At 38.0% G+C, this 16,676-nt stretch overlaps 1 long non-coding RNA gene across 1 annotated transcript in view; it reads right to left on the bottom strand.

Moving 5' to 3' along the window:
* The window catches only part of LOC131275955 (uncharacterized), a 35,790-nt gene extending 33,636 nt beyond the window's left edge, over positions 1-2,154 (bottom strand). Inside the window, exon 1 of the long non-coding RNA XR_011647424.1 lies at positions 2,103-2,154. This is a non-coding gene — a long non-coding RNA (uncharacterized lncRNA). The remainder of the gene's footprint in view (positions 1-2,102) is intronic.
* Between the last annotated feature and the right edge of the window lie 14,522 nt (positions 2,155-16,676).

Below are 16,676 nucleotides of genomic sequence, written 5' to 3' on the forward strand. Positions count from 1 at the left end.
CACCAAATAGAACTTCTGGAGTTGAAAAGTACAATAACTGAAATGAAAACATCAGCAACAGTGCTCAGCAACAGATTCAAGCAAGCAGAGAAAAGAACATATGATCTTGAAAATATGTCAATTGAGATATCCAATCCAAGGACTAGAAAAAAAAATTATGAATAAAAATGAAAAGAGTCTCAGAGACCTTCAGGAAACCATAAAGTAAACCAGCCTACACACCATGAAAGTCACAGAAGAAATAGAAGATGGATTGAGAGAAAAGGGCAGAAAGAATATTTGAAGAAATAATGGTCCAATTCTTTTCTCAAAATTGATGAAACAATCTGAAAATTGAAGAGGTTCCATGAACTCCAGAAAGAATAAACTCAATCCAGAGCTAGACATAGTCAAACTCTTAAATACTAAAGACAAAGATTCTTGAAAACAGCAAAAGAAATGTGACACATAACATATGAGTGCTACTCAATAGGACTGGCAGTTGACTTCTCATTAGAAATCATAGAGGCCAGAAGGTGATGTAATTGCAGTTTCAAAGTGTTGAAAAAAAAGAATGTCAATAAAAAAACCACTATATATCTAGCAAAACTATCATTCAAAAACTAAGGAAAAGTTAATTTATTCACAAATTCAAAAAACTGAGAGGATTGGAAAAAAATACTGAAGGGACTGCTTGAGGATGAACTGAAAGGATACTAGACCATAACTTGCGTCTACATGAGGAAATAAAGAACAAAGTTAAAGGTAATTAAATAGGAAACACAAAAGAAAATGATTTTTTAAATAACTTTTTCCTATCACTATTGCTTTAAATGACAATGCTTATAGTGATAATTATAAAACTGTGTCAATGGGATTATAGGGGATAAAGACATAATTATATGCCAATAATAATCCAAAGTGGGTAGAGGGAAAAGAGCTATGCTGGAGAAAATATTTGAGTATAGAATTGAAAATAAGTTGTTACTCTTCCAAACTATACTTTTTAAAGTTAAGATATTAATTATAACCCCCTAGGCAACAACTAAATAAAAACTATGCTATATCTGTACATATGACATCTATGTATATATGTATTTTTGAAATGTCACAGAAAGACATTTTATAATGACAAAAGGGTCTCTCCTCTGAAACATATAACTATAAACACATGTAAACTTAATAGAGTCCAAACTACTTAAGGCAAAAACTGACAGAATTCAAGGGAGAGAGAAACAATTTAAAAGTAGTTGGAGGCTTCAATACCCTACTTTCAATAATGGATAGAACAAGTAGGTGGAAGACACGAGGAAATAAAGGACGTGAACAAATCTATAAATCACCAGACATAGCAGGCATCAATTGAACACTCCTCCCAATGGCAGTGGACTGCGTATTCTTCTCTAATGAGCATGGAACATTCTCCAGGGTTGATCATGTGTTAGGTCATTCAATAAACCTCAATAAATTATAAATGATTGAAATCATAGACAGTATATGCTCCCTAACCACAATGGAATAAAATTAGAAATCAATAACAGTACGAAATTTGGGATATTCTGAAAGATCTAGAAATTAAACAATAGACTTTTTAAATACACAATGGGTAAAAGAAGAAAATGACAAGGGACATTAAAACATACTTTGAAATGAAGGAAACCACCTACCAATCTTACGAGATGCAACTAAAATAATGTTGTAAACATCTATATTAAAAATAGGGGAAAATCTCAAGTCAATTACTTAACATTCCATCTTAAGAAACAGAATAAAGAAGAGCAAACTTAACCCATAGCAAGCAGAAGAGACAAATAGTGAAGATTAGAGTGTAAATGAATGAAAGCAAGAATAGAAAAAAAAAAAAAAAAAGAAATGAACAAAACCCAAAGCATATTCTTGGAAAGAATTAAAGAAAAAAAAAAGATAAACTTTTAGATAGACCAAGTAAAAAAGAGAGTAGGCTCAAATCATTAAAATCAGGAATGAAATAAAGGACATCTCCATTTACCATGGAGAAATAAAAATTATTGCAGAGGGATATTACAGAAAATTGTATGCCAACATATTAGATAACCTCTATGAAATAAACAAATTCCTAGGAAGACAGAAACCACTGAAACTACCTTTAGAGAAGCTGATGTGGCTCAAGCAGTTAAAGTGCCTTTCTCTCACATGGGAGATCCCAGGTTCAGTTCAGGGTGCCTCCTAAAGAAGACAAACAATAAGCAGACAATGAGCAGACATCAAGCAAAAACAATGAGCAAAATCAATGAGCAGACAGTGAACAAAAACAATGAACAGAAAATGAGGAAAAAAACAACGACAAATGAGGAGGGAATGGATGTGGCAAGCAGTTGAGCACCTGCTTCCTCCAGGTTCAGTTCTTGGTGCTTCCTAAAGAAAACAAAAACAGAGAACAAGCAAAGAAACAAAACAAAACACAACACAAGACAACAATCTCTAGAAGAAAAAGAAACCATGAATTGTCCTGTAAGGAGAAAACGATTGTGTGTATTAATAGAAGACAAAATCACATGCTCATCTCAGTAGACAAAGAAAACATTGTAATACATTTGAATACCTTTTTTTTGGTTATAAACACTCAACAAACTAGAAATAGAAGAGAGATTTCCTCAGCCTGATAATGTCCATCCATGAGTAGCCCACAATTAACATCGTATTTAATGTGGGAGAATCAATACTTTCTCCCAAAGAACAACAAGTCAGGATGTTCTCGCTCACTACATCCGTTCAACACTGAACTGGAGCAATTAGGGAGGATAAGGGAATGAAAGGCATCCAGGCTGGAAAAGAAGAAGTAAAATCTCTCTATTTGCAGATTACATGAAAACACTATTAGAACTAATAAACAAGTTCAGCAAGGTTGCAGGATATAGGATCAATATGCAAAATCAGTTGTATATCTATATTCTAGCAATGAACAATCCAGAACTGAAATTAAGGAAATTAAGGAAACAGTTCTATACAAAAGAAGTGCAAGACATATACCCTGAAATGTACAAGAAATGTTTAAAGACTTGGACAACTGCAATGAAGAGAAAATATTACAATCAGCCAGAGAAGGGAAGAAGGAGGGGACAGGATGATTACCTTCAAACAGGCAAATATTAAGCTGAAATTAATTTCTCAAAACAGTGAAATCCTGAATATAATCAAACAATATTCAAATACTAAAATAAAATTAATATCAACCTAGAATTGTATATACAGAAAAAATAATCTTTCCTGCATAAATGTAATATGAAGACATTTTTTAGTTTAACAATTATTACTATAGGAAAATTGAAATGTTGTTCTTTAGGAAAGTAAATTCCAGATAGAAAATAAAGTGGTGGAGGACAAAGAAAGTGGGAAATGAATATGGGCATGCATCCAAATGAACTATAACTATTTCAAATGACAATAAATTAATGTCTTAAGAGAAATTCAAAAGAAGGCAAGAAAAAAGAAAATAAGAAACAGAAAACCTGGGTTGAACAAAAAGGAAAAGATAAGATGATGAAAACAAATCAAATATGAGTAATTTTAACATATGTAAAGGGGCCCCATAGGGTGTTTTTAATAGTGGTATATCAAAAGTAGATGTTAAATACATGCCAAAAATAAAACAATGGGAAAGAAACATAGCTGCCAAATGAGAATCAAAATAAAGGTAGATTAGCTCTACCAATGCCAAATAAAAATAGACTTTAAGGATAAAAAACATCATTAAAGATAAAGAGAGTCACTCTCTTTATCAAATAACTACTCTATCTCAAATAATTACTTCTGAACTTCTTCACACTATAATATCCTCACAAAAATTGACAGCACTACATCAACAAATCCAAAATTGCATCATTATAGTTTCAGATTTTAGTAAATGTCTCTCAGTGGTTGATTGATTCAGGCTGTTGAAAAATAGGACTTTTGTAGAAAATTCAAATGCAAATAAACAAGGTTATATGATTAATATAAGCAAAATGCTGCATCCAATAGCTGCAGAAAACAATTTCCTATGCACACAGCATTTAGGAAAATGAATCATGCTGAGCTATAGATAAATCTCAAGCACGATTCATAGCACCGTTTTCACACAGAGCATGTACACAGAGCATGTTCACTGGCTGCAGTCTAAAGAAATTGCAAGCAAAACCCTGATGTTTAGAGAAAAAGCACTTCTATATAACTCATCATTCAAAGAAGAAATCGTAATGGGAATTAGAAATACTTTAGAACTAAATGAAAATGAATGCTACATGATGAGAGCAAAAAGTAGTATTCAGATAGAAAAGAATAACTTAATAGGTGTGTTTGAAATATAGACAGATGAAAAATAGTGCACTAATCATCCATCTTGAAATATTGAAAAAAGAAAGTAAGACCCAAAAATATTGATAGGGAGGGAAAGATAACTATCAGGAGATAATGACATTATGTATAAAAAACAAAAGAACATCAACAGGAAAAAAGTTGGTTCTTTGAAAAAAAATAATAAAACAAATATCCCTGTGGAGATACTGGTAAGAAAGGAAGAGAATATCAACATAAACTGTATTAGGAATGACAGGAAATAAACAAAACTGGCACAGACTCTAATATGAACAGCAGTATGATTCCAAACTTGAAAACGTAAATGAAATTGAGAAATTTCTGAAAAACATAACACATTACTATGTATTAATTCTCTCTGAACTTCCATTAAAGTGGGGAAACTGCACTGAAAGGAATTTGAAATGTTAAAAATATGTTCATAGAAGACAGAAACTTTCAGACCTGGTATTCAGAGTTTTAGGTGACTCCCAGAGTTGTCTTAATTATTCTCACGAACTGTTTGCAACTACAGAATGTTTCTCTTCACATTAGCCTTACTGTAATTGTTTGCTGTGTGAATGCAGAAATATGTAGATTTATGGTCTAAATGGCCTATCAGAAGATAGAACATCCATTTTACAGATAAAGAAACTAAGGCAAGGAGAGGCTGGAGGATCTACCCAAGGCCACTTGGCTTGTGACCTGTGGGCTCTATTCTAAACTGGGCATCTCCAATCCAAGCCAGGAAAAGGTGTCTTTCCATTCACTTCATTTGGAAATTTGGGTCATTTATCTAAAAACAAATGATTTTATTTCCCTAGTAACAGGAGGGCAGTTCTTACCACCTAAGGAGAATAACTGTCCGGAGAATTCTGTTAATTAACAATGTCCTAATCATGCATTAATGCAAATGCTAGTACTAAAGTTACCTAAGATACAGTTCAGACCTTGTTTCCATTAAAGTGTATACTTTTATTATATTAAAATGCATGTGCCAAAAATTTTCCAAGCCAAGCAAAATGTGTGAAAGATAGAGCAGACAAGGGACTGTCACCCTTTCTTTATAAACACTTTATACAAATCAATAAGAAAACGTCTAAACTCCAAGGATCAAAAGGTAGATCTTTGAAGTTTTTTATAAAGAAAAGGAATCTAAAAACTTCTAATCTGTCTTTACCTCTCAGATTAACAATAACTCTTTTTTAATTATAAAACCACATTCATAAATTGCTAATCAGAATGTTAATTGTTCTTTGACAGAGCTTGAGAGCTCTTAAATAATATGTACCGAAAGACTTATAGATATTTAAATCCTCTGACCTGTAATTTCACTCTGGGGCTCTATTTTAAGAAAGTTCTCCAGGTTTCAGAAGAGATATAAAAAGAATGGTGCTCACTCTTGCATCACTGCAGCTCAGTCAAGCAGCACATGAAAAAATGGATACAAATCGTATCTCTCATTACATCTTAATGTATACTGAGGAGGTTCTTAAACTTTATTTTGAAATAATTTTAGACTTACAGAAAAGTTGCATGGAGAGTATGGAGAATTCCCATGCACCTGTCAGCCAAGGTCCTGTAGAGTTAACAGGCTACATAGTCATAGACCAACGATCAAAACCTGAACCTGCAGCCCTTAGTCGAATTTCATTTGTTTTTCCAAAAAGGTCTTTTTTTTGTTCCCAGGTGCTGTCCAGAATCTGGCTTCGCATACAGCTATGACCTTTCCTTAGTTTCCTCCAGTGAGTAAAAGCTCCTCAGTCTTTCCCTGTCCTTAACGATAAGGGAAAATACCCATGGTTTGATGCTGAGGGAGGAAAACAGAATACAAAACTGCACACAACCACGTGACATACCACTGACACACCACATGACACACCCACGGCACACCCACATGGCACGCCCATGTGACACCCATGGTGTTACTCATGTACACACTCACATGACACACCCACACGACACACCCACATGGCACACACGTGGGTGCACACCCATGTGCAACCCACCCACGTGACACACCCACATGATGGCCATATCCCTGTGTACACACCCACGGCACGCCCATATGCATGCACACACGGGCACACAGGTTACGATCTCCACGACACAGTGAGATTCGGGACTCAGAGGAACACCCAAAACATTCGCTGTCCTCATCTGCTCTCTGGGCAAGGAAATATGGTAATTACTTCCCTACTACTTTTTACATCCTCTATTTTTTTTTTTAATGTATTTTCGAAAGGAGCTATCTTCTATTTAAAACCAGAGAAAAAACAGAAAATAAAACAAAACTTGCAAAATCCCCCGAACTCTGCTAATTCAGACAGTCGGCTCTGCTTTGATCTGAGGAAAGGGCTCACCGAGTTGGAGGTGACGGCGCGGTCCCCTCCCTCAGTCCTGACACTAAAATCCTCTGCCGGTGCCTTTTTTTTCCTAACATCTAAATTCACCAAATAAGAGGAACTATCAAAAAAGCATCATTTTGGGCCTTAAAGTAGCCTTTGTTGCCTTATCTGAAAGTGTCACTGGAGCCAACGAGGCCCTCTCCCCCTCCCCGGGGGTGCCATCGTCCAGCCCCCAGGCCCCCTGGAGGCCTGAGGGGCGCCTGCCCGAGCCGTGCAGAAAGGGGCTCCACGTCTGTCCAGGAGCAGCTGTGGGACCAGGCCTCCTGACCCTGGACGGCAGGGCCGCTTTCCTTCTGTTAGAGAGGGCTTGGGTTCACAGAGCAAGCAGGCCGGGAGGCAGGATCCCCCCTCCACACGCCGCCACCGCCGGGCTCCGTGTGGAACGTCTGCCACAGTGTGCTTCTTAATGACTGAGCTAGGACTCAGTCCATGGCTTAGCTTAGGGCCCACTGTGTAGCGCAGTGCCATGCAGTTAAACCATTTTTTTATTCTGCTATCCTATACACAGTCTAACATCTCCCCTTTTAGTTGCATTCAGATTTGTATTTTGGTGCTGTTAGTTGCATTCACAGTGGTGTGCTGCCATCGCCACCCGCGTTACCCACACTTCCATCGTCCCCTGCAGGAGCCTTGCGTACAGTAAGCCTTCGCCGCCCACTCCCGATGCCCACCCCCTGGTGTAAGGGCCCATGCTCTAACCCGGCGCTCTCGACCTCTCCACCCTCTGGGCTGTTTCGGCCACCTGCTGGCGCTCAACCTGTGTCAGTGACAGCAAAGTCCTGAAGGAGGAAGGCCTCGTCTCTGTGGGCAGAAAGGAGGAAGAGCTCCCCTGCTGGGGACACACCGGCTGTCCCCAAGGGGCCGACTGTCCCCAAGGCCGGGGAGAAGCTGCTGCTTCCTGCGGTGCTGGAGCACAGGCAGTGCAGCAAGCTGCTGGCTGGCCCAGTCGGGTGTGGGAACTGGATCGAATCCACAGTGGCGATGCAGGGAAGCTTGCGTCTGAATCCCACTTTAGCCGCAAGTAATAAACCTGTCACTTACTGAGCACCAACTGCGTTGCTGACGTCAGTGGTTGGTAGGTGACAGCTCTGCAGGACGGGCTACCGAAAACCATGCACCCACAGAGAAGCCCAGACTCTTCCTGTGTGTGCAGCCAAGGGCCGAGGTCCCGGGATCCCATTTCCTCCTGTGTTGGGAACCTTCCCCCTGAAGCTGGGAGGACGAAATGAGCCACTCAGAAAGAGCACTGGAACCCTTCCCTGAAACAGAGGGGCTGGCTGACAAGAATCCGGGGAGACACTGTCCCTGGAAGTGCCTGCCCAGACTGGGCTGTGGTTTGGATTTTTGATTTAAGCCTAGAATCCCAAGGACCTGCCAGGGCCAGAGACTTGCTGGAATCTTACTGAAAAGCAAACACGTTAAAGGTCAGGGAGCTTCCTCCAGTGTGTATTTATATTTGCCTCGTAAACTCCCGAGGACAATTTTCCAGGAGACAGTGGCGTCTCACAAGACTTGCTGAGGCTCCGTAGCTCATTTTATGTTTGTTTTGGCCTCTGCCTCCCGAAAGGAAAAAGGAACTCAGTGGAAAACGTTATTTAAAATGCACTTAATCAAGGAGCATTTGAAAGTGCAGCTTCAGGGGAGTTCTCAGCCACCGGTGCCAAGCGAGGGTGCTGCAGGGGCCCCCGCGCACCCAGGGAGCTCTGTTTCCTCACAGCGTGGGGGGGGGGGGGCGGACACACCCTGCGAGTTCTGTGAATTACGGGCAAGCAGGTGAGCGCTGGGGCCCCTTTTCGCTTCTCCTCCAGTCAGGGGACAGGAAGAGGCAAAGGCTGATTCTCAGAGTGTGATGGAGAGCCCCCTCTTACCAGCTGCTTGTTTGCTTTTTCTTATGTACAGAATAAAATTAACTTTTTTTTGGTACAGAGTTCTATGAAATTTAATGCAGCTTATAGGTTCAGATAACCACCACCAAAATCAAAACACAGAACACTTCATCACCCCGAGAAAGCCCTTCATGCTCCCCTACCCAAACCCCCTGACCCGTTCTCCATCACTGCAGGGTTATCTGGGAAAACGTCACACAAATGGAAGCACACAAAATAGGACAATTTAAAGCTGGCCTGTTGCCCTCAGCTACATGCATTTGAGGGTTATGTATCAACAGTTGTTCTTCTCGGGACTAAATAGTATTCCACTATATGCACATGTGCTAGATAGAATCAAAGACACTGTGGCTGGTGCTGGGGTTGGTGTATACTCAGGAGACTTTACTCTCTGGACTGTCCATGTGCCAGCTGGGCCCTGAGCCTCAGCAGAGTTGCAACATGTACTCTCTAGTTCGTTGGACTTACCCAGGTCAGCTAACAGGGAGGTGAAGATGGTCAACCACCACACCAGGGAACCGAGAGAGTCTACAGCTGCAAGCAGGAGAATTGCATCCATCATCCATGTGGAATCTAAGCCCCGTCTCAATATAGAGTGGAATGGACATCACCATCCCAGGGTCCACAGGATGGAGGAATAAAATATGGATTAGAATGGATTTACTTGTATTCTACTATAGAATTATCGTGACTACTAATGGAAGAAAATGTAGCATTGATGTGGAGAAAGTGGCCACGGTCATTGCTGAGGGCAGGGAGAGGGAAGAAGAGATGTGATGTGGGAGCACTTTCGGGACTTGGAGTTGTCCTAAATGATACTGCAGGGACAGATGCTGGACATTATGTATCCTGCCATAACCCACTGAATGGACTGGGGGAGAATGTAAACTACAATTAAACTATTATCTATGTGGTACAGCAGAGCTCCAAAATGCATTCACCAAATGCAACAAATGTGCCACGATGATGAAAGAGGTTGTTGACGTGGGAGGAGTGGGGTGGAGGTGTGTGGGGTATATGGGAACATCATATTTTTTAATGTAACTTTTTTTGTGATCTATGTATCTTCAAAAAAATTTAATTAAACAAAATGATGGGGGTGGGGGAGAGTGGGGAATATAAAAACATCTTATGTTTTTTAATGTAACATTTTGTGTGATCTATTAAGTTTAAAAAAAGATAATCAAGAAATAAAATAAAATAAAAAAATAAAGTAACCCAAGTCCTAATTCCAAGACCCAGTGAACATGTTCCATGCTGGGTAGAAGGGACTTGGCAGATGTGATTAAACTAAGGATCTTGACATGTAGAGCTCATCCTGGTTGCCTAGCAGGCCCAGCATCATCGTAAGAGTCGTTAGAAGAGGGAAGCAAGATGGCTAACTCCAGAAAAAGATGTGACAACAGAGGCAGAGGAAGGTATAATGCATCTGAAAGATGGATGAAAGTCCCCCAGGCAAGGAATGCAGGAAGGCTTTGAAGCAGGAAAATGCTTGGAAAGAGATTATCTCCCTAGCTGCCAGAACAAATGCAGTGCCAACACCTTGGGTTTAGCCCCAGAAGACTTATTTTGGACTTCCAACCAACCTCCGGAATTATAAGATGATAAATTTTTTATTTTGTTGAAATCGAATTTATCATGGTTTTCTTTGATGGATTGTACATGCGTTTCTGCCACAGCCCATAAAAGATTTTCTTCTATGTTTTCGTTTGAAGGTTTTATAATTAATATTTATATTTGTGATTTTTTTGAATTAGTTTTTGTATAAGATATAGCTATTTTGGGTCTAGGTTTTTTATTTACATGTGGATGTCCAAATTTTCTAAAATCTTTTTGGATAGACTCTCCTCTTTCCATTGAATTGGCTTTTCACCTTTGTCAAAAATCAGTTGGCGGTGTCTGTGTAGCTGGAGTTCTGAGTTCTCTGTTGCACTCCAGTGGTTTATTATGTGTCTACTCCTCTGCCAATACCACACTGTCCTGGCTTGCCATAGTTTTATAGGAAGTCTTAAAATTGATTAGAGAGATTTCTACCACTTTATTTTTCCTCTCAAAATTGTTTTGGCTACTTCCTTTGCATTTCCACATGAATTTTAGACTCAGATGTCTGCATCAACAAAAACTACTGCTGGAATTTTTATTGGTATTGTGTTTAATCTACATGTCATTTTGGGGGGACCTGATATCTTTATTCTATTGAGAATCCCTTTCCAGGAACATAGAACATTTCTCCACTAGTTGGGATTTTCTTTTATTTCTTTAATTGATATTTTATAGTTTTCAGAAGATATTTCCTATACAAATTGTGCTAGCTTTATGTCTAAGTATTTCATTTATTGAAGCTATTGTAAATAGTTTGAATATTTATCTCTAATTGCTCATTGCTAGTGTATAGAAATTCTTTATCTGTGTTGTTTATATAACCTGTGACTTTATGAAACTGACTTTTTAGTTCTACAAGTTTTTCTATAGACTCCTTGAGATTTTCTACATAGATAATCACGTATTAGGGCTGTTTTATTTATTTCTTTCCAATCTATTTTACTTTCATTTATTTTTCTTGCTTTATTATCCTGAATAGGTCTTCTAGGATGATATTAAATTAGAGGGGAAAGAGTGGAAATCCTTGCATTATTCACCATTTTAGAGAGAAAGAATTCATTCTTTCACTGTTAAATATTATGCTAGTTGCAGGGTTTTTTAGATGCCTTTTATCAGCTTTAGAACATTTCCTTAGTTTGAAGAGAGTTGTTTTTTTTTAAATTATGAAGTGCAATTTTTGTATCAAATTATGTGATCATGGGTTTTTTTCTTTAGATTGTTAACATGGTAGATAACTTCAACTGATTTTTAAATCTTATAATTTTTATTTTTAATGAAGCTTTAGATTACATAATTGTTACATAAAAAATATAGGGGATTCCCATATGCCTTACTCCCTCCGCCTCCCACACTTCCCACATTAACAACATCCTTTATTAGTGTGGTACATTTGCTACAACTGAGGAACACATTTTGAAGCATTGCTACTAACTGTGGACTACAGTTTATACTCCATCCTGTATGGATTTGTAGGTTATGATAAAATAAATAATGGTCTATATGTATCATTGCAATGCCATGCCAGACAATTCCAATGCTGTGGAAATGCCATGAAGTTTCAATTTTGCAAGAAGAAGTTCAAAAGTATAATCATCAATATCAAGGGCCTGGCATAATGGTCTGTGTTCCTTCAGTACGCACTGCCCTTGTACTCAGGGAATTTTTGCCATCCTGTTAGACAATGTAGCAGAACTCCCCAGGAGAGAAGATGCAAATACATAAAATATAAACAAGGAAGGGGATATCAATACTGACCCCACAAAAATAAAGAGTATCATAAGAGGATACTTTGAAAAATTGTATGCCAACAGGGTGGATAACTTAGATGGAACAGAAAAATTTCTAGAAACACAGAAGCACCCTACATTGATGAAAGAACTTGATGAACTCAACAGACCAATCACAAGTAATGAGATAGAATCGGTCTTCAAAAACCTCCCAACTAAGAAGTGCCCAGGACCAGAGGGCTTCCCAGGTGAAATCTACCAAACATTCCAGAAAGAACTAACACCAATCCTGCTTAAACCCTCCCAAAAAATAGAATTGGAGGAAACATTGCCTAACTCATTCTATGATGCCAATATCACCCTAATACCAAAGTTAAACAAAGATGCCACAAGAAAGAAAAACTACAGTCCAATCTCTAATGAAACTGGATATAAAAATCCTCAACAAAATACTTGTTAATCATATTCAACAACACATCAAATGAATTATACACCATGACCAAGTGCATTTCATCCCTGGTATGCAAGGATGGTTCAACATAAGAAAAGCAATCAAGGTAATATACCACATTAACAGACTGAAAGAACAAAATCACATGATCATCTCTGTAGATGCAGAAAAAGTATTCAACAAAATACACACCTTTCCTGATAAAAACACTTAAAAAGGTAGGAATAGAAGGAACCTCCCTCAACATGATAAAGGGTGTATTTGAAAAACCTACAGCTAACATTGTATTCAGTGGTGAAATTCTAAGCATTCCTCTAAGATCTGGAACAAGACAAGGATGAAGGCTGTCACCACTCTTATTTAACAGTGTATTAGAAGTACTTGCTCAAACACTTAGGCAAGAAAAAGATATAAAAGCCATCCAAACTGGAAAGGAAGAAGTAAAAATTTTACTATTTGCAAATGACATGATCCTCTACATAGAAAACCCTGAGAAATCTACAACAAAACTTCGAGAGCTTATAAATGAGTTCAGTAACATGCCGGGATATAAGATCAATGTGCAAATGTCACCGGTATTTCTGTATACCAATAATGAGCAATCTGAGCAGGAAATTAAGAAAAAAATTCCATTTACAATAGCAACTAAGAGAATCAAATACCTAGGAATAAACTTAGGTAAAGACGTAAAGGACTTGTACACAGAAAACTATACAACATTGTTAAAAGAAATCAAAGGAGACTTAAATAAATGGAAGAATATCCTCTTCATGGATAGGAAGACTAAATATCATTAAGATGTCTGTCCTACCCAAACTGATTCACAAGTTTAACACGATCCCAAAGAAAATTACAACAGCATTTTTCACTGAATTGGAAAAGCTAACTATGAAATTTGTTTGGAAGGGCAGGACAACCTGAACAGCCAAAGATATACTGAAAAAGAAAAACAAAATTGGAGGAATCACAACACTTCACTTCAAAATGATTGATTTTTAAGTCATAATTATCTTAATTTCCTAAGGATAAGGATGCCATAGAAAAGCACCACAAACTAGGTGACTTAAAACAACATAAGTTTGTTGTCTCCAAGTTCTGTTATCCAGAAGTCCAGAGCCAGGTTGCCTGGAGGGCTGCGCTCCTGAGGGCGGGAGGGGAGAGTGTTCCCGGCTTCCCCCTGCCTCCGGGGGTGGCTGCCGGCCAACCGTGGGGCTCTCCTCTGGGTGGTCACAGGGCATCCTCGTGTCTGTGCCCAGGTATTCCCTTCTTACCAGAACAACCGTCGCTGTGGTTTAGGGCCCGCCCTGGTGCAAGTAAGGTCATGTGCTCAGGATCCACGGTTTTTAGGCCTTGAGCTTGTCTTTCAGGGGACAAGATTCAATTCCAAGAAGTGGCCTTATATGGTTGTGTTGCATGATTCTTTTTATATATCGATGGATTTGTTTTACTAATATTTATAAATGTGTCTATTTTCATGAGGGAAATTGGCCTAGTTTTCTCTTCTTGTGCTGTCTATGCCTGTCCTTGGAATCAAAGTAGGATTGGCCTCATAACAGCTGAGAAGTCCCCCCTTGCTTTTCTATTTAACGGAAGAGATTTTATAGAATTGCTGCTGTGTTTCTGTCTTTAAATATTTGATAGATTTCTTCAGTTAAATCATCTGGGCTTAGATATTTCCTTTTCAGTATTTTCAAACTTTAACTTCAACTCCTAATGGTATTAGAATGATTTGGATTATCAGTTTCACCTTGACTGAATGTGGGTAGATTGCTGTTTTGGAGGAAATGGTCTGCTTCATCGAGGTTGTCAAATACATGTACATGGAGTTGTCTGTGGCTAATAAGGGATAATTCCTTATTATCCCTTAATTCTGAAGGATTTCCTGATTTTTATCATGGATGTGTTCCCTTTCTCTTTTTCTTTTATGTTTTCTGTCTTGCTGGAGGTTTATCTATTTTAATCTGATCTGTTCCAAGAATACATTTTTGGTGTCAAGGTATCTATTCTTTTATGTTTAAAATTTCATTGGCTTCTGCTTTAAATTTTATTTCCTTCTTTTTGTTTGCCTTGGCTTTATTTTACTCATCCTTTCCCAGCTTCTTATAGTAAAAATTTAGATTATTAATTTAAGTCCTTTCTTCATGTCTTACATAAGCATTTAATACTTTTAATTTTCCTCTTATGCATTGTTTTAACTGCATCCCACAAGGTTGTAGGATATTCTATTTTCATTTTCATTCAGTTTGAAATATTTTCTAATTTATCTTTTATCTACATGCATTGTTTAGTTTCCCCAAGTTTGGCAAATTTATAATCTTTTTTGTTTATTCCTACTTTAATTCCATGTGGTCCAAGAACATTCCTTGTATTATTTAATTCTTTCAACTTTGATTAGGTTTGTTTTATGAGGCAGGATATGGTTTATCTTGCTAAATCTTCCAAGTACACATGAAAAGAATGTGTATTCTGCTCCTCTTTGTGTGGCATGTTCTATAAATGTCAATTAGATCCTGTTGGTTAATGATATTGTTCAATTCTTTTATATCCTTGCTCACTTTCATATCAATTATTGAGAGAAGATTATTTTTGCCACAAACTATAATTATGGGGTTGTGTATTTATTTTTATTTTGTCAGTTTTTGCTCCACGTGTTTTGAAGCTCTGTTGTTAAGAGCAAACCCATTTAGGACTATGGTGACTAATTGAAGGAATGACCCCTTTTATCATTTTGCAGTGCTCTACTTTATTCTTTGTATTTTTCTTTGCTCTGAAGACTACTTTGTTCAATATTAATATAACCCCCGCTTTATTTTGGTTTGTGTTTCCATGCACATCATTTTCCATCCTGTTACTTTGAAATTATCTCTATCATTATATTTAAAATGAGTTTCCCGTAGTCACACGTGGTGTGTTTCTTATACTTGAAGGTTTATATCTGTGCCAATCCTATCCTGAGTTCTTTCCTATCTATTCAGCTGGAGGTCACACAGCTGCAATTCTCACTGTCAGAACCTGTCCCTCAGGCCATTCTTTTACTGTGGGATTGCTTCTAAGCACCTTGATAGTGGGATAGACTTATTACCTCTACTTTTACCTCCGATCCTAGTACAGACCTTTTTTTCCTTTAGTTTTTGATAATAAATTATGTAATTAGATTACCTTGAACCTGTTTGGTAGGATACGGAATGGAGCACAAGAATCCAGTGAGGATCAGACAAGATGGTGCATATTATAGATGGAAAATGATGAAGTGCTCTAGAAAAATTATTCAATATTACATTGGTCAGGGATAATCATAAGCAAAATTTATGGAGAAACTATAAAAGGAAGAGATTTTCAAATATGACTCTTTTATGATGAGTCCTTGTAAAAGCATCATTTGAGCAATTCTATAATTCCCCAAACTTGTTGGGGAAACAGCAGTTGTGAAGAGTGAAGTCCAGGGTTTGCCCCAGGTGTTTGGGTACCTAAAGGTACACAGGGGAGGCTAAAGGTAAGGCAGCTCGAAAGTCGTATTAATTAGGTCTCTGCTTTACATTTTATTTCCCAATTAGAGAATAACTGGCTGGCCTTGTCAGCAGCCTGTTCCCTTAGGAGCCAAACTAATGACCTTGTACTCACATCTAAAGCCCAGACAAAATTCCCCTTCTTCTTCGAAGTCCTCAAGATCTCCCAGGCAACAACATGAATGTTTCAAGCCTTGGTGATTAAACGTCAAGGAATTTAAGCTTCTTTTTAAGACCAGTGTTCTCCAATCAGTAAGACATCCAGGTGGATGTGACGGAAGAGGAAGCCGAGAGTCTGGTGAACAGAACCCAAATCCTACCGCCACCTGAGCTAGGTCCATAACTGCTTTATGTTCCTGCTTTTTCAGATGGAGAGAGCATTTATCTAGCGATGATTTTAGAAGTCCTGATAAAAATATATTTACATATCTAGAATAGTGCCTGAGGGGTATTAGAGATTAATCAATAATTGACAATTAATACAAATAATTAGTATAATACAACTAACGATAATTGTATAATTAGTATTATTTCCCATGGCACAGAAAGGAGCATTTCACATAGCAAGATTTATTATGTTGACTGAATAAACGAATGAAAGAAATTTATCAATAAAGCTCTGGCAATGACTAGATGTTACCTCCTCCTGATCCTTTGAGAGACTCTCAGATGTGCTTTGTATTAATAGTAAGATAATATCCACATCGAGTTTGAATCCCTGTAATATGCCTCATGATTACAGATCATTTACATTTAACGACTATTATTGTTGAGTTTAAGCCTACCATATAGCCATTTTTTTCTAC

This window comes from Dasypus novemcinctus, chromosome 25 (assembly GCF_030445035.2).
Source record: "Dasypus novemcinctus isolate mDasNov1 chromosome 25, mDasNov1.1.hap2, whole genome shotgun sequence".
NCBI classification, from domain to species: Eukaryota; Metazoa; Chordata; class Mammalia; order Cingulata; family Dasypodidae; genus Dasypus; species Dasypus novemcinctus.